Source organism: Caloenas nicobarica, chromosome 4 (genome assembly GCF_036013445.1).
Source record: "Caloenas nicobarica isolate bCalNic1 chromosome 4, bCalNic1.hap1, whole genome shotgun sequence".
Taxonomy (NCBI): Eukaryota; Metazoa; Chordata; class Aves; order Columbiformes; family Columbidae; genus Caloenas; species Caloenas nicobarica.
The window spans coordinates 5,890,839-5,897,463 of record NC_088248.1 but is presented as its reverse complement, the minus strand read 5'-3'; positions in this window follow the sequence as shown (position 1 = coordinate 5,897,463).

Below are 6,625 nucleotides of genomic sequence, written 5' to 3'. Positions count from 1 at the left end.
TTAGTTTGGGGGTTCTTGGTTTGCTCAGGAATGAGTTCTAAGCTCAGTAACAAGCTGCCATGGGACAAGTGCAGATAGTGAGTCTAACCAGCACAGGAGGTAGAACTTCATGTGTAAGTGAATTGTGACCCCCTATTTCTGTTGTTGACTGTACTACTCTTAACGTTTTTACAGTTTGAGTTGTATTTTGTGAGGATATCTCCAGGTCTTGCTTACATAATGATTTATGTTTCCTGAGAATCCATTGTAAATTCATTGGAAGCTGCACTTCAAAGGTGTTATCACACAATCACAAGCAATTGACTTAGAGTGGAGGTAGGTAGGTGGCTGTTATTTAATTTAGCCAGGCTTTTTTCCACTGCTCTTTCTACTGTTTCTACTGTTTCAGTGCAAATGATGTGAATTTTCATAGCCTTAATTTTTTGTTTATAGATGGGGAAAGAAGTACATTCTGTTTGGATTAACCGTAAGTTATATGAGAAAACTCAAGCTTTAAAAAAATGCAGGTAACCCTGAAACGTATTTTTGCACATAGTATTCTTTCAGATACTGATATGACTGGTGTGGAAAATTATTCCAGCTTTTCAGAACAAAACCATGAAAAGCCAGGCTTGTGGAAAGGCATTGACCAGTTACCTTGAAACTTTCGGATGTAAAACTTACTTCCTTGAAATGGTGCTTTTTTTAACATGGCTGATGTGGCATCTTGCTGGACACATGTGAATTATGCTGTGCTTTACAGGAAAAAAATAAAGAAAAAGGAAAACAAGAAGAGAAGTTGGCATTTGCTACTTAACTGAAGCTAGAACAGATCTGGTTCACAGGGCAGGAGGCCTGATACAGAAATAGGTTATAGTTGACCAGTCAGCCCTACTAACCTTGTTTTCCTTCCCACAGCCATGCTGTAATGTTTGTCTCCACCCTTTAGAGATCACAAGGGTTTTTTTCCCCATTTCTCGCACATACACATACCCTGCTGGATGGGGCAGCTTTTTGCTGCCGTCCCTGATCCAGTGAGGAGCCTATTTCATGTAACTGAGCTGGGCAGTGTTGGGGGACTCTGCTTCTAAATTATGAATCAGTATTTTATGCAATTATTAGGGCAAGTAACGCTTCTGGAGGTGCAAAGCATAAAGGAAAGCGGAAGGGATAACGTCGAAAATAATCTTTTTACTCTAGGAGTAGTTGCATTTATACAGTCCTAAAATTGCATTTGGCCCTTTGAAGGCAACCATGAGGCTGATGTGGCCCCCGGTGAAAATGAGTTTGACGCCCCTGCTCTAGTAATTGCTTCAGTGGTTCTAGTTGGCAGGAGAGCTTGTAAAAATACTGAAAATATGGGTTAAGAAACTTTCTAAGTTTTTAAGTTAGATGAGTATAGGTAAAACAACTGCCTTGCGTTAGAATTAGGAGTTGAGAGTGCAGATATGTGGGGACAAAAAGTGAAGGGGAAGAGCTCAATGTTGTCAGTGTCACTGAATTTTTAAAGAGAAGTTACCATGTAGTGTATGCTGACACATACCTCATGAATAATTTAGGGTGTGGACAGCAGAGAGGGCAGCCAGCTGTACCTTCTGAGCCAGCTGCAGCAAACTGATAAGCTCTCGTAGAAGAGCTGTGCTGGGAGGAAGTAGCTGCAATCATACTTTGTGGTGACAAGATTATGGGTCATTGCCGGGAAGCTGGAAGGATAAACAGCAGATCGGCATCCTTGGTATTAAGAGAACACAACAAAACAGAAGAGGTCTTGACAAGTCTCCAAATTGCCACCAAGACGGTCACTGAACAATGAGCGACTATTTCCAGTCATGTTAAGCTGTCCACTGTTAACTGCCAAAGCAGGAGATGGCAGAAGGAAGCTCGGCCATACCCTTCTGTCCTCTGAGTAAACCTGCATGGCTGTGACCACGTATTGAGGACTCCAAAGTGAACATCAAGGAAAAATTATTTGTCAACTTGATAAGCATATCAAATTACTTCGTTAAACTAAATTGCCTTTTTAAATAGTTCTAAGTATGTTTTGGTGTGATCGAAATTCCTCAGGGCATAGTTCTAGGCCTTTAAAAATGTATTTGTCAATATGACCACTGCTGATAAACTGTGTTCAAAAAGTTGAGAGAACCAACAGAATAGAACCTTTATTGACAGATAAGTTTTCAAGATGGTTTTGCATATTAAACCTTGTAAGTGCTTAATAACCTTTTGGAGTCACAACAGCTTCCTGTGGTGAGAGAACCATACCTGTGGAAATGATTGCTGAATGCTGTTTATTTTACTAGTATGCAGTAAGTGCTGAAAACTTGGGTAGCTGTTCACTCTTTAACTCACCGACAAAATTTTAAATACTTTCAGAATAATGTGGCACTTCAAAATATTCTATAGACATCAAAATGCATACTGAATATTTATATACAATGGCTTAATTGAATTTATAGTGTACCTTTCCTCTTTCAGATCTGTACTAGTTTAGACTAGCTGAAGATCTGTGCACTTGCTGAAACAATCTTAGCGGATTCCAGGCAGTGGTCTCTTGTGAGATCCTTTCTCACAGGCTGCTGTTGCCTTTGTGCTGATCTGCAGTCCTAGTGGTGAGAAAAGAGCTCTTCCATGGAACTGACACTTCTAGCAGCTATCAAAGGTACAGGCAATAATTTGAGTCCCAGGTGATTTGGATGCACTAGGCTGAGAACTTAGCTGTGAACAAAATGAGTGTGATTAGTATCTTAATGTAGCCACTCCCTGAAGAGGTCAGGGCCCTTCTTTCACCAAGGGCTGAGCTGAAAACAAGGTTCTTTTCAGATTCCTTTATTATGTTTCTAGCCATAATACTGGAACAGGCTCCCCAAGGCAGTGGTCATGGCACTGAACCTGTTCAGAGTTGAAGGAGCATCTGAATGATAGTGTTAGTCACATGATTTAGTTTTAGGTAGTCCTGTGAGGAGCAGGGAGTTGGACTTGATGATCCTTATGGGCCCCTTCCAATTTGAGATATTTTGTGATCCATTTAGTACTCCTTATTTTTGTTTGCTGCAGTAGTTTTTCCTTTTTGTTACAATGAGAATCAAACACGTAGCTTGTTTACAGATTAGTCTGTATAAAGTAGTTATTTTTAGTGCTGTTTATGTACCAAGTCATTTTGGAAAAAAAAAATAGAGCCCATATTAAAGTATGTCTGCTTGGTGAACATGCATGAGTCCATTTCTTTAACTCTCACTCACGGGATGTTTGTACTAGTGCAGTAAGTGATGTAGCATCCTGGACTGCATGAGGATGTAGTTCTGTTACACAAGGGTTTGCACTGGATTTTTTTATTTTTGTAGGTAGGCTCTTGGCTTACGCTGTTGCATAAATGGGGCTTGAGTCAATTCAGCGGGGGCTTCATTGATTAAGAATTCTGACAATTCTTGTGGGTGCTGAAATAATCATTAAGCTTTCAGAAGGTGGAAAAAAAAAGCACCTATTGAGTATGCACAGTTTTTATTTTGAATATTCTCTGGCCCTTGCATTGAGGTCCCTTTTGCAGAAATGAATGGACAGTGTCCCACTAAAGGTCTGAGAAGCAGAGCTCCTGACCTGCCCCAGTGGCTTGTCTGGAATGACTGAGCCAGAAGAAGAAATGCAGCTCCCCAGGTGTTTTGGCAACTCCAAATCCATTTAAGTTTACTCATCCAATTTATCAGCTATATATTTTTTTATTGACATTCTCATAATAGTCACCTGCACAGAAAACATTCATTAAAGCAGTAGGCTGGATATACGTTCCATATTTAGCGTAATCTGTCTGGTATGCCCTGCACTCAGCCGGCAAAATGCCAAGAGAAGTACGCAGTCTTAGTAAGACTTGATGGAGCCTCTCAGACTTCTGTCAAGGGAGAAACCATTTGTTACCTGTGATACCCGTGTTTTAAGGGATCTCATTTTAGATGTTTAGGGACGAGTCATACATTGTACTGTAGTCACAGATGACTCTCTAGTTTTAGACCTTTAAGAAAGGCTAAGCAAGCTGGTTTGTAACATCCCTGTGTGTACTACTGATTTCCTCTAAGTGCCAGAGAGTCCGTTTTGATTCTAGATGTGTTTTAAGTAAGCTTTAATGAGAGGTCACGAGGAGCTTGGGCAGCACCATTCCTAGTCTTAAGACAGTGACTTTGCTCATGAGACAAAGGGTAAATGACAGTGGTCAGTGTTAATAATCTTATAAATAGACTAGGTTTGTTTCAAAATAGTTTATAAATTGAAGAGAATAAAAGCTATGGGAATTCCACCTTCAAAATAACTTGTCTTTAGAAATCTGGTCATGCTGGCTTTTAAGACCCTTAAAGCTTTTTGTGTCTGTACTATGGAAAGTGGAGACCTGAGACCTAAATCCTGTGGTTTGAGCCCATCTCAAACCAAGATGTTATATAGAGGTATGAATACAGGCTTTTGCCCTAGCATACCTGATGACGTTTGAGGGTATGTTCAAGGTATTGTCTGCCTTTCTGCTTATGTAATTTAAAAATTACCTATTTTTTTGCTTTTTCCACTCCATATAGCATTTGCCTGGAGCAGCAGCTTCCCTTCCACATACTTATTTTTAATTACTCATGATTATTGGTGTTGAGTAATTTGTTTGCTAAGGAAATCCCCTTGCAATGACCTACGGACTCTACAATAATTAAGAAAGAAACTTTAGGCCTACCACTTCAGATTGTGATTTTGTAGTTTGCTCATGATAACCTAGTGCAATGTTCTCTATTAGTGATGTATTAATAGCGTCCTTATCTAAAAGCAACGTTAATTTATTTCCTTATTTTATTTTTAACATCCATTCTGGATATTTCAAGATAAATACAGAGTAATGCCTGAAATGTGTTCTTTCTGTCTGCCCTTTACAAATCTGTAGCTGGAGGGCTCCCTGCACCATATTGCCTTTACACCAGCCCAGGAAGTAACTATTTTGCATAGCAGGTTTGTTTTGCAGAGGAAATCATGAAACATTACATTGAGGAGCTGTAGGACTTTGATACAGATGTGCTGTGCTGTCTAAAGGCATTTGCAGCCATGCAAACACCAGTTTTACACCAGTATTTCTCTAACATGTCTGCATTGATATTGCTGCATCTCTGCAAAACTCCCAAAAGTAGAAGGTTATTTAGGTGGTTTGCGTCTTTGATGAACGGTCTGTGTTGGTGTGATCTACAGTGGTGTGTGGTTACCAAGAGAGATAGCAAACCCCAATACGGACTGGCATACACACAAGTCCTGTTTTGCTTCAGAGGTGGGAACCTTCAGCAGAAGAATGGTACAGGGTGGACAGGTGGGGGCAGTAATATCTTGAAGTACTGCAGCCAAATCTGTGAGAACCTGCTTGTGTGAAACCTTTGCATGAATTCACTGAAAGTGAAAAACAGCGGCCTGTCACCGTGGTAGAGATTGCGTAGCAATTGGAAACAAAAGACTTCTGGATGAACATGGCAGCTTCGATGGAATTACTCTGAATTTATTCTAACAGCCAAAGAACATGGTTTTGCCATCAGCTTTTTGTTTTAGTTGATAAAGAATATCTGCTTGCAGTATCGTAAAGTAAGAATTGTAGTAACCTCCTAAATTTGTGGCATTTCAGAAAGAAATGGAATATGGTACACAGTAAAAGAAAGCCACACGAAAGATCTTGCTTTGCTTCTTAAGATTTTAAAATATAAAACCACAGCCTTTAAGACTCTATCTTTAAATGGTAAAAATGCCATTTGTTTAAAAATACCTTCAAACAAACAAAAACCAAACCTTAAAACTGAGGCATGAAAATGAGACATGATTTAACTTAATTATAAGCCTTGAACAGGGAAACAGCATGTTCTCAGAATACTTAATTACAGCATTGTTTGTAGGTCGGGGTTGTGTGTGTGTGTGTCGCTCCACTCGGCCTTCAGCATAAAGAATAAAAGGCAAAGAAAACACGGAAGTACAGTAAACATCTTGAAATGCAGTTTCCTTCTTACTGGGAAGCTACCACATGACTTGCTGAAAAAGCTTTATTAAAAAAAAAAAAATGCCAGCTTGCAGTTGTTCTTTGGTAGCATTAAAATTTAATTCTCTGTCAATCTGCTTCTCGAGAAATAATATCCTACAAGATAGCACTCAAGCAGCACTACATTGTTTAAATGCTTTTAGTGTTGTTTGAATGAATTTAAGGAAAAATACACTGAATTGTTTGATTGTCCTGAAAACATTACTCTTTGACAGATGAGGGCAGAAATGGAACAAGGCTTTCTATTATTAATGTATGATGATTTTACGGTCTGAACTTTTAAAGGTGAGAAGATATTAATTCTGACTGAACTCTAGAACATGCAAAGGCAGTTGGGGTAACTCAGTGTTCTACGACAACAGTCTCTTTTTGCCCATCTCACTAAAAGATGGCTGGGAGTTGAACTGAAATGGGGCTTGCATTTCAGTTAGTCAATATATTGAATGTGGGTTACTCAGTCTTAAAAATACACACAGTTAACTGTTCCAACAGCTGAATTTCTGCAGAGACTTCTGCTGCCAAACAGCACGGGTCACAGCCATCCGTTTTTGAAGCTCGTAGCAGAGATTTTTTTTTTTTTTTTTTTTTTTTTTTTTTTTTTTTTGAGAGAGAGAG